The following is a 16,492-nucleotide window of genomic DNA, read 5'->3' as shown; positions in this document are numbered from 1 at the left end:
AATTAATACAATGAGATTTTTCACTCAGATTGATAAACAGTGCATTTTAAGTATGGGCTGTTCTAACTGAATACATATGCTGCTAAAAACGTACACATAAATTTTTACTTGACTGTCCAACGTAAAAGATGGGCAATCCTTACAAGGAATTTTGTAAATGATGTTGTTATTTGTTACGGGACCCGTATATTTGTTAAATGTTTATGAAGGACCTTAGAATAAATGAACTACTAATTAATTAGTCCCACATGTATAAAGTTATTATTTCTCTCTCTCTCGTCTCTCTCTTCTCTCTCTCTTCAGCTCTCTCTCTCATCTCCCTCTACCTCTCTCTTCTTGCTTGGATATAGTTTATATCCTTTTTTTTTGTCTTTTCATTAATAATTTTTGAGAACATTTTTGTAAATTTCATGGTAACAAGTTGTATATGCCTCCTTGTTTTTTCAAAATGTATTGTTTTCTGGATGAATCATCTGTTGAACACGTGTGTGATCCTCCAAGGTGTGGCTGCCTAAAAATTTGCTTATCCTATCCTACCCTCAGGCGTTTCCTCGTTTCTGTAGAGTGAAATCGACATTATTGCTATTCTTGTAATGTCAGTTTGGATATTAAGCCTACTTTGAATATGTTTTTCCTCTGTAGCATCAGTTGTGCCTGGCAGGATCGAATTAATAGAACCCGTCGGCAGGAGGAAATCGGCCTCACACGCGCCCAGCTCTCATCCATTTCGGAATTCCGCACCTTAACCACCTATGCTCATGTGCCTATGTGCCCCCACGTGGCCAGCCTTGGACCGTTACCTGACACCCTAGGATGGAAGCCCCTTCCTTCGTCTGCACTTTTACGAAGCAATATCCCGCAAGAAGGTAAAGTACGGGTGTAGCGGCAGTCATCTTAATCAATCCCCCACAGCTGTGCTCCCTTATTCTATAAGATACTCTGATTTAAGAGCTGTGGTTCAAATTGCTGACGGCCTCACCACCTGTTTCCACCCCTTTGTGTGTATCGCACTACATGTGTTTATAGGACTTCTAGTGTTGCAGATTCGCCTGCTGCATCGCTACCTGCTGTAAGGTGGATCTCCTCTTCCTTGTACGAGCTCTGGCTTACCTTTTGCGCTGCACCCCGAATGCGTGTTTCAGTGCAATTGTTTCCAGTACTAGATCGGCCTTGGAGGGTCATTAGCGTCCTTGCTGGCGCCCTGAATTAGCAGATTAACGTTAAGTGTAAATATGATTTACTTGAATTTTATCTGGCCCCTCAGCCAACACTTTCTATTTGTGGTTATGTACTCGATTATGCTTCTCCCCTTTGTTGCAGTCAGCTGCAGTAAATCCGTTTTTACAAGCCATCCAGTCTTAAATTTACAAATATATATATATATATATATATATATATATATATATATATATATATATATATATATATGTATATATATATATATATATATATATATATATATATATATAATATATATATTGTATATATATATATTTATATATATAATGTATATATATATATATATATATATATATATATATATATATATATATATATATTATATATATATATATGTATATGTATATATATATATATACCAGGTGTTTTCGAAATTAGAGGGCCCCCTCCACATAACAAATGGAAAGTTATGAATTTTACTGCTATAGCCTATCACCAAGTACATTATCTTAAGTTTCTATTAAGCTATTTTTCATTTCACACTTCTTGTATTTTCAGACTGAGTGACGAAGTTAGATACTGCCATGGAGGAAATCAGATGGATTGACCGAATCTGGGCTATAACCTTCAGAGAGGCCAGGGATGCTGGCGCATCCTTCATTTCACGTTCCTGGATAGCTAAATACATTAAAAGAGATGAATCCTTGTTAAAAGAAACTGGAAAAAAAATTCATATGACTGTCATCGCGAAAAGAGTGAGAATCTTGGAAGGCCTGAAGTCCTTTATCAGGAATCAAAAGACATCATATATGTTTAACCGAGGGGGAATTTATTAAGCGAAATATGAAAATATATTAATTCCGAGGTAGAGCGAATTAGATATTAAAGGACATTTGTAGCTCGATATATGTATATGAATCACGGTAATGTGATATGACTTATATAATGACTACGTGCGGGCAAAAGCACTACCACGCTACCGAGGACGAGATGGGCTTGATGCAGTCTCCAAAACAAAAAATACCTGAGCGCGGCAGGTCTTTGAGATGGGAGGTGGCATAAACTTATATCTCTTGCGGTGGCGGGGTTGTCTAAGGCTTCACTGCCAGTCCTGGAATTGAGAGGTCGATGGTTCGTGCCCGTCGGCCGCCAATTCTATTATTGCTTAATAAATTCCCCCTCAGTTAAACATATATGAAAATATATTAATTCCGAGGTAGAACGAATTAGATATTAAAGGACATTTGTAGCTCAAATAATATGTATATGAATCACGGTAATGTGATATGACTTATATAATGACTACGTGCGGGCAAAAGCACTACCACGCTACCGAAGATGAGATGGGCTTGATAGTCTCCAAAACAAAAAATACCTGAGCGTGGCATGTATTTGAGATGGGAGGCGGGCATAAACTTATATCTCGTTGGCGGTGGCGGGGTCGGTTGGGCTAAGGTCTTCACTGCCAGTCCTGGAATTGAGTGGTCGATGGTTCGTGCCCGTTGGCCGCCAATTCTATTATTGCTGAATAAATTCCCCCTCAGTTAAACATATATGAAAATATATTAATTCCGAGGTAGAACGAATTAGACACTAAAGGACATTTGTAGCTCGATATATGTATATGAATCACGGTAATGTGATGTGACTTATATAATGACTACGTGCGGGCAAAAGCACTACCATGCTACCGAGGACGAGATGGGCTTGATGCAGTCTCCAAAACAAAAAATACCTGAGCGCAGCAGGTATTTGAGATGGGAGGCGGCATAAACTTATATCTCTTGCGGTGGCGGGGTTGGCTAAGGCTTCACTGCCAGTCCTGGAATTGAGAGGTCGATGGTTCATGCCCGTCGGACGCCAATTCTATTATCGCTTAATAAATTCCCCCTCGGTTAAACACATGAAAATATCTTATTTCGAGGTTGAGCGAATTAGATATTAAAGGACATTTGTAGCTCGATATATATATATGTGTGTATATATATATATATATATATATATATATATATATATATATAAAGAGATAGAGAGAGACGAGATGAGAGAGAGAGAGAGAGAAAAGGAGGGGGGGTTGGAAAGGAGAAAATCTGTCGTACATAACGGGCGAGTCACTTGTAGCAAAAGGCATCTATGTTCCACGTTCCAAATTTTATAACCAATAATAAAAATCTCTGGTCTTACTCAGCAATCATAAATTGAATGATATCGCACCCCACATAAACCGATTTTACTCATACATTTCCTCAGTCGACGTCTGGAGAGGAATTCAGGCGGGCGTGAACGAAAGCAAGGCTGTTATCCACACCGTGGCCAAGTCGAAGAGTTATTGCAATGCGTCTGCCTTCCCTGCGCTATCATTCCCACGTCTGACCACCGTGTGAAATGACTTCAGCTGCGGGTCGCAAGATATACGATCATCGCAGTCAAGATCATTCTCAGGTATTGTGAGGTCCAGTGAGGATAACAGCCATCTTGCCTCTTTTTTTCTCTGCCCAACCTCAACTATGTATGTATGTATATATATATATATATATATATATATATATATATATATATGTGTGTGTGTGTGTGGTGTGTGTGTGTGTGTGTGTGTAGTTTATATATATATATATATATAATATATATATATATATATATATATATATATATATATATATATATATATATATATACACATTTATATAAATATCTAGTACCTCAGTCTTATCTCTTTTTCATTTACTTCGTTGTGTAGCGCTACGTATTTCTTTTACGATTCAAGTAACTTCTTGATGAAAGATATTATGGTAAACATTTCGAGGAAACATTATGTAAATTTATTGTGGTTTCATAGTACAGTCCAGTAATTGCGTACGTTATTTAGTAGTAAATATTAATACTCAAATACGCCTTAAAACTTAAAACAATTCCCAATAAGCTATAGCATTATACAATATATCGTTGATGGCGAAGATGTCTGTAACTATGAAGGACCTTAAAAAATGAAAAGAAATCTTATGCACCATCCTTAAAGGATTTCTAGTTTTCTTCATTTTTGGCAGCTACATTATTATAAATAGACCTACACTTATCGCAATGATTAAATTACCATAGTTTCGTTTATTTTCCTTAAATGGAAGGACCCAGACCTGTTGAAAATTGTGTCGTTTGCACTTTCAGTCGCATCATAATTCGCACAAGATGTGTCTGCGGGACTAAGACAATCTATCCTGCCGTGAGCCTAGTGATTCGTTCCTGAGAAATATTTAGAAGTTTGCTAATCGCTAATCTTTACCTTGTCGATGTTACAAGAAATAATTCTGTGTGTGTGTGATTTGAAATCAAACATTATATATATATATATATATATATATATATATATATATATATATATATATATATATATATATATATATATATATATATATATATAGTATTACATACGTATATATTCCTTCAGGTAAAATTACTTTCGAGGATTTTCTTCCTCAGTAGCCCATAAATTGGGAACCTAATCTTAACTCATCTTTTCGCACTCTCCACCTTTTGAGGGAAAGAATCGTTATTTTCCCTCGCTCGAAAGTCAGTAGTTTATTTCATAACCTCCTCCTCTAAATCAATGTATCTACCCACCAAAGTGCACGATTTTTTCCTTCGCTCTCTTATTATCTCTCATCTATTTAATGATAATAGGTTTCAAAGACTTTACTAATCAAAATTACAATTGTACCCATGTTGGATTGACAAAAGACTAACGATGGTCTGCCATTTACTCCACAAAACTGTAATTGCCTTGAATGCGCAGATTGATTTAAGATTATTTAGGAAATTGCTGCAATAAATGTCCTAAATATCCAAGTGCTCTTTTGGCCTCTTAATATGCCCTCGTACATTACAACTTTGGTCAGAATTTAGACCAAACTCATTTTGTATTTTTGTCGAAAACTTTCTAATCATTGTTGAAACCTCTGTGTGTATGTGTTTTTTTATAATCAATCGAATTTTCTCTACATATGACAGAAAGAACTTATTTAATCACAGAAGTAAATAAATTATCATAAGGTTAAAACAGAAACTTGTAAATAAATGTTTTACGATAACGCCCAGTGAACTGTTAACAGCTCCCAAATTTTCCACGTGTTTCCTATCATTATTTCACTCTGAATTTTATTCTTTGCTATTGTTCAATTTCTCTTCCCTTTAATTTTCACATTACTTTTCAAACAGAATCGAAGACCCTAGAAGCGCAATCCTTTCTGGTAATGCGTTCTCTTTTGAGATCCCGTCTTGTATAAAGAAAATATTGGACGCCTAATCTTGTGGAAGGCGATTAAGGGAAGGCAGTAGTAACCATAAAAGGACGTGTCCGTCCTATTTGAACTTGCTTGAAGAATATTGCTCTTAATGTATGGCTTATAATCTCTAAGAAAAGAAGTAAAACATTTATTATTACATCCTCTCTCTCTCTCTCTCTCTCTCTCTCGTCTGTGTGTGTGTGTGTGTGTGTGTTTGAATGGTATTTTTTCATTTATAGACAACTGTGTATTTTATGAACAGATGTGGGAGATAACTTGCTGTTGGTTCCTTTGTTTCTGAAGAATTTGTTTAAAAACGAAGATTAGAGATATATTGCCACATCGTCTCTCTCTCTCTCTCTCTCTCTCTCTCTCTCTCTCTCTCTCTCTCTGTTTGTTTGGTATTTTTTCATTTTTAGACACCTGTGTTTTTTTATGAAAAGATGTGGGAGATATATTGTGTTGGTTCCTTTCTTTCTCAAGAATTTTTTTAGAAACGAAGATTAGAGATACATTGCCACATTACTCTCTCTCTCTCTCTCTCTCTCTCTCTCTCTCTCTCTGTAGAGATTTCATAGTATCAGTAATTTAAATTAATCCTTTAATCCCATTCAAACGCGGCTACCAATCATGAGCACGTGAATGGCCAAAGAGCTTCTAACCTCAAAATACAAGTAAATGGAAATTAACCGACTACCCCTCTGATTATCGGTCCCCCTTCGCTTTCTGTTTACCTCTGGAATCAAATGAACGCACCAAATGAAACCACTTTACGTCTGGTACACAATACTCAGACATTTTGGTCATTCCTTAATTGAAAAGTTCCTATTACCCAGTATTACATATTGGCCGTGTAAGCTTAAGCTTTAGTAACTTAATGGGAAGCAATTGATGTCTAATTGTTTAGTCGTTCAAAGAAAAGATGAAAAAGAACCTTTGCTCATTTACCTTTGAATAGCCTGCAGTTAAGAAGGGGAAGATAATGCAAGACTAGAAATCTCTCATTTGTAAGATTTAAGGGGTTCTTGCCGTTTCAAAATGCAAAGTAAAATCCACTATAAGGGAAATCACCACATAACATCTCAAAGAAGAACTAAATATTCTGAATGACCTTTTAAATTAGTTTAACGTTCTTTTCATCGTTGGCTTTCCATACGCTAAATAATTCTTTTCTCATGTCTTTCAACGTTAGTGTGGGTAATAGTAGTCTTAATATCTTCACAGTAACAAATTATGATAATTTTCACTTGGTCCTTGGACAATTTTAAAAGTTGACAGGGAGTGAATTAACTTTATTTCAATTAAGATTATCTGAATGATAATCTACGCTTGCATAATCTAACATTCTTGATAATAATACATAGCACATGTTCATTACTTATTCAGTTTCTACCCAAGTAGTGTGTTTCGTTATTGATGCGATGAATTTTACGCAGAATTTTGTAAGAAACTTTAGGTAACAAGTATTTATTAAACATCTTTTTATTCTGCTTCAGAATCAGAAATCAGTTTTCCTTGATTTATTATGAGTAATATATTGTCAGTTTTCACGTGTTTATGAATTATTGAATTATAACGAATTAATTTTCGAATTTTTGAGTTGTAATAACACTGTTACATGTTTTCCTAGACTCGTAGGAACAAATTTCGCGTACATATTTTTGACACGAGAGATTTGAAATCACGACAAGAAAGAGAGGAATAACTACGAGTTAAACAAATAGTCCAGAAAAGTGTATACATGGGAAAATGAATGTCTAAAATTTAATCACTTATTACAGGTCACAATTCACTGAGATGAGTAGGAGAGGTTTTTTATACTGATCTGGGAAACTGGCAACTAAATTACTTTCAAAAATACTCGGGCTATGCTTAGGAAGTCCAGGATGGTAAAGTTAATTTATTATTATTATTTTATCATTATTAATAATGAGCGGGCTAGGCAAACCGCAGAGTCAAAATCCTCAATATTCACAGCTCTGGTTAGTGTCTAATGATTAGTGTAGTAATTAACCATGTGGCCCTGCAGTTCCTGATCATTCAATCAATGCAGTAATGGAGAAGGTAATTGGCGGATCAGATCATCACTTTGAAAATAAAGATAAAGTCATCAAGGATAGTACTTTTGAGGAACAAAAACGTACCTTTCTGTGAAAAGTCTTGACTTTTGACTTCAAGAGATAATTTATTAACCTACTTGTGAACGTTCCCTTAGCGAGGGAACATGATGGACTTCTCGTATCCATGACAACGCGCTCCATGCTCCAGAAAGTATCGTGAGCGTCAGCTGTTTATCTGTAACTTGGGAAACTAATGGTCCTTTTTGTGTTATTGGGTCTATGAAATACAGCCGAGTCATTAGTGCTTCTGTCTTGAACTGAGACCGAAGGTTTGATATGAAGGTAGAAGCTTTAACTTATTTTTCTTCTTCTTAAGATAAAAAAAAGAATCAGAGAAAGAAAGATTAGTATATTAATATATTTTCTAATCTGTGGCCAATTATAATCATAAATAAAGAGTTATTCATAACCGACTGCCTAGAAAGACTGAAATCTGGGGATCTCTTCAGGAATTTCCTTATTTTATTCACTTATATCTGTTCATTTGACTTTTTTCTTAAATCAGGTGTGAATGATCATGACGTTTAACCGCCGACATTTTTTAAACATTTCAACCATCTGTTACCGCAAATAGTCAGTGGACCGTTGTTTGTTTGTATGGTGCTTTTACGTTGCATGGAACCAGTGGTTATCCAGCAACGGGACCAACGGCTTTACGTGACTTCCAAACTACGTCGATAGTGAACTTCTATCACCAGAAATACACTTCTCTCACACCTCAATGGAATGGCCGAGAATCGAACCCGCGACCACCACCGAGGTGGGACGCGATCATCATAACAACCACGCCATGGTAATGGTTTTATAGGAAAGAAACATATATTAAAGGAAAGGAAAATGTATCTTCTTCGAGTAGGTCTGCAGCAAGGAGGCATTCCCGCACGTGTTTGGGGCGTCTGTTCTCATGATTGTTCGAGAATACTCTGCTGTTTTGTGGAACTCCAGCCTGCAGACGTCGGAAGCAACACGGCGCTTTGAAAAAGAGAGAGCCTTCTACAAAGTTCCTGCCGAGGGACAGAGACGTTCGCTGGTTAGCCCTACCCCGAGATCGATGTGATAATTATTCATACATTATATAATATACATAATATAATATATATATAATATATATATATATTAATATATATATATATATATATATATATATTATATTATTAGAACTTTGAGGAAGTGAGGAGATCAGATCATCAGAAAAGGGGATGCATGAGGGAGAGTGGGAATGGAAACAAGTACAGTTCATTGTTCGTAGTCAGAGAGAGAGAGAGACAGAGAGAGAGACAGAGAGAGAGGGGAATGGAAACAAGTACAGTCGTTGTTTTTACGTAGTGAGAGAGAGCTGAGAGACGAGATGAGAGGAGGAGAGAGAGACAGAGAGAGTAACCCTTCCAGAGAAGAAACGTCCTGTAAGTGGTTTTGAGAAGTAACCTGCACTTCAAGTTTCAAGACTAAGGCATTCCTTCCTGCAGTACGAAGATAAGAAGGCATCTGAAGTTTCTCCTGTTTCCTTTATGTGCAGGCCTCGCTTCGAGCACTTATCTCAACAGCTGCAAAACAGGCCAGCAAGTATTTCATTTCTCCACTGTTTTCCTCTTTTCATACAGTCAGATTTAATTTTGTTATGTAAATAGGAGAAACCTTTCTGCATTTATCTTTGCGAATAAGCTTGTAAATAAACTTCTGAGTTTCTTTCTATATTCGTATCCCGTGTTTCAATTGTTGGAGTTTAATCCTTTTTGTTTATTGTAATAAAGAACCTGAGCGGATCTCGATCCGTAACACGTTGTCAGGTAGACACACCGAGTTATTTAGACTTAGGGAAAATTTTAAGGTGTTTGCAGTCATTGTATATTAATGTACATGCAACAAAAGCATCGTAAATATATATATATATATATATATATATATATATATATATATATATATATATATATGTATGTATTTGCATGCTTTTGGGACAAATTTTTTCTTGTATGCCGTTTTCGTTGAATTCTATTGCATTTTGGTTGTTGTTCAAAATTTTACAAATCTTTTTCATTCTTCTAAATTCAGTTGGTGGACAAAAAACTCTGCTCCATTTACTGATAAATACAACACCACAGCTGTTCCGTTGTCACCCGTTGTGATCTCTTCAAAGTGTATAATCTGGACATTGTGTTGTTGTTGTTGAAGCTTAAGCTGGCCTTATGCCAGCACGGGCTCTTGCTCATAGAGCTGCCCGTAGGTTATTTGGTAAATTTTGCAGGTGATAAGGTGAGTTTTTAGGATATGAGGTGAGCCCTTATTACAATAAAATGGATATGCAAGTGAAATGGTATGCATGTGAAAAGTGAAATGAAAGGTTACCAGGCAAGGTTAAAACCCCTTTGAACCCCAAGGTACCCTTCAATAGAGGAAAAAGAACGATAGCAGCGAGTACTGGCGAGTCAGATATAGCCAGTAAGGAAAAAGGAAATAATTAGCGTCGGTGAAAAACGGGAAAAACAAAAGCTCTATGGAGTTACAATACCATATTTCATTACTCGAAGATTTTTAAAAAAGCATCTTTCGTTAGTGGTAGAGAACGATGAAAGAAAAACGAGAATCTAGAAGTTTTAGAGACAGCAAAACAGAAAATAGTAACAGCTTAAGCGGCAGTTTGAGTGACAGTTGAAAAAATTCGGTTGTTAGACGTGTGGTGGCCGAAAATGGAGGAGAAAGAAAGGTCGTTAAGTAGTAGAAAAAGTGCATAGTTGCCAACCAAATAGTTAACTAATTACATCTAGTATTGGTCGAAGGTTCTGAGACGATACCTATACCTTAGTAAGAGGAGGTCGTCTGGGAGAACAATCTTATATCCTTTGGTATCGTAGCAAAATGCAGCTAACATCTCTTCTCTCCCAATGTCTCAGTAAGAGCTCTATACACATATGTATAATCATGAAACTCTTCGTAAGTGATTAGGAACTTCTCTCTCTCGTCGTCTCCTAGGACAATGGCGTTTATCTGGGTAGAGCTATCAGAACACGAAGAGAATTTTTCGGTCTGGGTTCCGATGTCCTTCCATGGGACTGACAATTCTTCTGTCTGGGTTCCTGCTCCGACGCGCAAAACAGGTCGGAGGAATGATCTTAGGGGTGAGGGAAATATGCATAGGGGTTGGGGTAGTTTGTTTAGGGGTTGTAGGAATGACCTTAAGGGTCTGAGGAGTGATTTTAGAGGTTGGAAGATGAGGTTGGGGAGCAGGAAGGTGGCGGTAAGGAGAGGGTGAGGGGTTAGGAATGTGGTGCCGGGGTTGAGGAGGTTGTGAAAAGGAAGGTTAAGTAATTTGAGGTGGAGGAGGCAGATTCGTCCTCGGGTCGAATCGGGGATTGCCTGGAGGTCTTCTTGGCGGCGCTGGCTGGTGAACTTGAGGTCTTGCTGGCGGTGGGGGGATGATTTTCATCCTCCAAATCTTCTCATCTGAGAGGACATCCTTTAAACCATGCATGGTGTGACTGTTTGCTGTTTGGGCATCGGGCCACAGAGTGGCCCTTTACCTTAAACTTTTAAAGGCATTAGTCGGTGTCGTTCCTCTGGCTGCAAATTCCACAGACATGGTGGGCCGTGCACTCCCTCTTGTGGTGCCCAAACCTTTGGCACTTGAAACACCCAGAGGTTCAGATATGAAGGCTTCTGTGTGGTAAATTCCGAGGATCCCAAGGTCGATGCAGTTTGGTATTCTCCCCTGGAAGGTGGCTTCAACCTTCAAGGTTTCCTCTTTTGTCTTCGATATACACCTTTTAGCACTCACTGTATTCGGCACTTGTAGAATTCGTTCCATGGTGACATACTTGGGGACTTTACAAATCATCTCCTTCGTAATTTTTTCACCCCGACCTAGCAGGAGGCACGAGGGATTCTTCCTTAGCAGCTCGGCAGAATGTTGTTCTATCGGGGAAATGGTGAATTCTCCTTTTAGATTTTGTTTGGCTTGAGGTTTTGCTTCTGCATCTGCATAAGACGCCTGGCATTGCGTAGTTACTGCTTTGAACTTCAGTAGTGACGGGAATTCCATATTACAGGTCGTTTTCGGTGCCGATGTCGAAGGGCCAGGGACGTCAGTGATGTTTAGTAGAGCTTTCTTCTTCTTCTGCACTTTCCGGAAGCCCTCATCGTCGAGGGAGGGCGGGTCTACCTGCTGGGTGCCAGGAGACGTTGGTCTTTTTGATGCCATCTTCGTTTTTTCGTCAGATCTTCGACAGCCCTATCAGACTGCCGGAAACACAAAAACACATAAGAGTCTTATCTAATAACTCGAAAATTATTACGCAAGACGAAATCTGGGCATGGCGTCCTGTTGTTTTGATACAGTTTCCGGATGGATATGTAGCGTCCAAACAATAATAATATTACAATAATCCCATAATAATACAATAAATCATTATGCACAAGATGAACAATTTTAATTTATTTACAGTTATATAAGATGGAATATAATAAAATTTATAGTAGAATATAATTTAACTTGTGAATCATAATGAAAGCAAAAACAGTGTGATCTGTTGGTAACGAACAAAACAGAATTAGGAATGCAGGTATACAGATTAAGGGGATAGGAAGAGTGGAAAAGGTTGGGGTGGAAGGAGGTGTTGTTTTGGTTATTTTCTGTGTTTGCGTTGTGTGTTGTAGGGCGTCTGCTAGATGGTAGTGATCATTCTGCTTCTAGTTGTCTGTTCAATGTAGGTTTGTGCAATAGAATACAAACAGATTCACCAATGATTAATCTAAGGTGACTGCTGTGTTCTGAGTAAATGATATCTGTATTCTCCACTAGTTCTTGTGGCGTATTGTTGATGGATGGATCCATTATTTCTGTGGACCTGTAAGCATCTGCTTAGGGTTGTGGAAGTCTGACCAACGAACGTTTTTTTCGAAGGACTGGCACATCCTCTCAGGGCAGGTAAAGCGGTAAACGACGTTGGTGTGTTCTTCTTTATCTTGGTTCGGGCTAGTATTATTTTTCATGATGAGAGAAGATGTCAAACTGGGTTTACAGTACACCCGTACATTGAGCTGTTCGAAGGGGGCTTTAGGTGTTATTCCGCTCTAGCTACACCTCTCTGAATAGTGTAAACAGCAGTGAGAGTGCTCTAGGTAGACTTAATCTCCGATTTCGGTAGAGTTGTTAAAGTCTAGCTAGCGTTGTAGTGGACACGAGGTTGAGAGCACGTGCCGAGATTGCTCTAGATCTATTTATGAACTTCAATAGCTTTTTCCGATCTAGGGAAAGAACTGCTTTATAATGTGGGTAAAATGACGTCCAGTGAAAAATGGAAATGGGATAGTGATCAGTCAGTGTCACTAATACAGCAATATGAAAGGTTCCCAGAACTCTTGAATGTGTCGTTGGTGCATTACCATAATAAAGAAAGTAAGGCTAATGCTATAAAAGAAATAGCAAAGACATTAGATAAAATATCTGGTAAAAAGGAGAAAACTGCAGAAATAAAAGAAGAGAATGCATTGAAAAAAGCAAGTGATGTACTTAATAAACCACAGGATGACTACTCAGTGTTTGGAGATTATGTTGCTTCTGAATGAACCCATTTACGTTCTGATGAAAATAGGAAAAAACTGAAACGCACCATTACGAAAGCTATCATTGAAACGGGAGAAATGAAAAACTTACAATATTCATCTTCATCAACCCCTATTACCCCTTATCCATTTAATGAATCTCACAGTAGTGATGGTGCTAATGTCCACCATGGAACAACTAGCCAGATTTATGACAGCAATATTGGCTTGCAAGGCTATTTTGCAGATTTATAATTATTTATTACCTTAAGGCAATATACCTTCAGAACTTCACATTGTGTATTATCTTCGAGATAGTGGTGACTGGTATGCGGAAAAGGTACAAGAGTGATTGGTAACTGTCCCTTTTAAAAAAACAGGTCTCATAAATTCACGTTTGGTATTATTAACTACAGTATATTTTTCCTTTCATGTATATGAATGCTTTGTAATAAATGTACGCATATACTTAAGGGTATTGTTTATCCGTAGTACATACCAATTGCTAAAAATCGAAGTGTAAGCGCTAGTCTTTCTGAAGGGGTTAATTGCTTTTCTGAGATTGAATGTCTTGTCTTTTAATTTTAGGGGGTCACTTTCTCCAACAAATCCATAATCTTCAGTGCACATACGTAGAAAGTTCGTATAGGATACTGCATCTTCATCAACCAATTCTCTTAAAAGCTTTAAATGTGCTCTTTCTTCATTTCGCCTGGCTATTTATTTTCTGACCCACGCACTTCTTTCTCTTCTTTTTCTTCAAATCCTTCATTATGACTAATGCCGCAGCTGCAGCAACCAGGTGCCTGGCCTGCGACATCTCACCACACACAAGTCTGAAGTCTGACTGAGACATCCTCGTCAAACACACTCCAGTGTACTTTAACGGTAGAGCAGTCTCGGTATATTCAATCTACCACCACTCTACCGCAACTCTAAGGAGAGCAAATTATGGTGTAGTGTATACACGCTTTAGGGTAAGTCTCACTAGAGCAAGCGAGGTGTAGCTAGATTGTAATCTACAGTGTACACGTACCTTTAATCAGCTCAATGGTCTGGTTAAACTAAGATATACTTAACTATGTTGTTTGGTGCTTAGTTGTCTGAGTTGTAGAAAAATTCATCTAATTGCATCAGCTAGGATTCCAGAAAGTTGAAATAATATCATCTCCATAACTTCATCCAAAATCATGTACTTTGATTTTATAAGTTTGATTATCACACACATACACACGCAGGTGTGTGTATGTTAGTGTGTGTGTGTGTGTGCGTAGGTACCTTCCGGGGGTTGTGTCTCTGCCCGCTGATTTGGACTCTTATGGCACAGTTCGAGTATACCCGCTTCCTCGGATCCCTTATCGAGAATCGTGTCCTTATGTTTTGTATTCAGTATTGACCTTAGAGCCCTTGAGGGAAAGCAATAGTTTCTAAAATATTTTATAGCCAATTGCTTTCCCTCAAGTCTGTTTTCATGGTTCTAAGGAAATTACTGAATGGAAAAATTAAAAGAAACAAACCACCTATGATCTTCACGGCACCAATAATATAAATGTGAGCTACTTTTCCTTTCCAAAATAATATATTTAGGAGAAAACATCTACATTTATTTCAAAAAGTTCTCCCAGGTTTAGATCTTCAACTTGTTCCAAAAAAACTGATAACTAACTATAGGGTCAGTGTTTCACTTCGAGGACTGTCTCAGCCCGTCTTGTTTTCGAATGTTGTGCACTACAAGCAGAGTGCCCAGGATGTGATCTGGAACCTATGCTGAATACACAAGGAGGCGGCTAAGGGTTCGCATATAAGCCCATGTAGGACTTAGTTTAAGAATTGGTATAGTAAATTCACATCAACCGTGTATTTCATGTCTAGGCCAGTCCCTTACGACGCTCCTGAATGGCTATTGATAAGCCAGTCACAGGGCTGGAAACTCTCAGTCTCTCGAGAGAGTTCGCATAGGCAGGATGTGTGTTCCACCTCTCCTGAGGGATACTCTTGAAAGACGTATCCCTCAGGAGAGGTGGAACATAGGACCTACCCATGTGAACTCTCGATAGAGACTGAGTTTCCAGCCCTGTGATTGGCTTAGCAGCTAATAAGGAGCTTTGTAAGAGACTGGCCTAGACATCAAATGAACGGTTGATGTGAATCTACTATACTAGGTTGTCCAACCCTGAACATTCCAACATATGAAATCGCTCGAAAATATTTAAAACCTACATAGAACATAAAGACTTCAAAATTGTTGGAAGGGTAAACACCTGATTGTCATCTATGCAATTGTTTGTGGTCCAATTTGTTGTTTTACAGACCTGTTTTCATGATTTGTTAGAATATGTTTTTCAGTCTCCTCTCTTCCATTGTTCGGGTGGGTTGTTGGGTGTATATCTGTGTTGAATCTTTTTCTTGTATCTCATTCTTTCGATTAGTTTTGTGCTTTAGTATTTTCAGTATATTACATGAGAATGTGTTTTAAGTTTTAGGTCAAGCTATTATGGTGTCTATCATTGTCTCAGCATTCAAAATGTGAAAGAAAAATTAGTCGCGAAACGTCAGCCAATAAACTGGTTTATGTATATGATGCCTGTCCCTGCTATGGAGCAACGGCTCCTTCTCCTTGGTGGCTATTGGATATATATATTATATATATTATATATCTATATATATATTATCATATAGAGATATGTAAGTGTGCGTGTGTGTGTGTGTTGTGAGCTGTTGTAAATTATTCATGCATGGCTTTTCATATTCGTAAATATGAAGCCACAAATGTCATTTAATATCCACTTCGCAATACCTTGGGAATAACTATCACCCAAGTAGAATTATCGTTGTTTCAAACCAGGTAACGGTTCGAATACCACTGGTGACGAACCAATTATCTCTTTTAATTCCCGAGATATTAGTGAATTGGATATTGAAATGTAATTTTGTAATTAAATGTAATTATTTATATACATGTGTATGAAATGGTATGGACACCTGTTGAGTAGAGATGAGGACCACGCTGGGAGATATACTATGGGGAGGGAGGTTCAAGGAAGAAGAAGAAGAGGGAGACCAAGAAAGAGATGGAAGGACTGTGGGAGAGGAGACTTACATGAGAAGGGAATTGATCAGGCAGAGGCACAGGATAGAAATAGACAGAAACTGCTCAACCGAAACGGCGACCCCATTTAAAAAATGGGAATCAAAAGAAGATTATTTACCATGTACATGTGTATATGTGTGTTAGTAATTATATATATATATATATATATATATATATATATATATATATATTATATATATATATATTATATTATATACACATATTATATTTAAATATATATATTATTATACGTACATGTTTCTGTGACTATAAAATATTTTTTGTTAAAT

The sequence above is a fragment of the Macrobrachium nipponense genome, chromosome 8, assembly GCF_015104395.2.
Source record: "Macrobrachium nipponense isolate FS-2020 chromosome 8, ASM1510439v2, whole genome shotgun sequence".
Classification (NCBI taxonomy): Eukaryota; Metazoa; Arthropoda; class Malacostraca; order Decapoda; family Palaemonidae; genus Macrobrachium; species Macrobrachium nipponense.
This window is presented reverse-complemented; position numbering follows the sequence as displayed.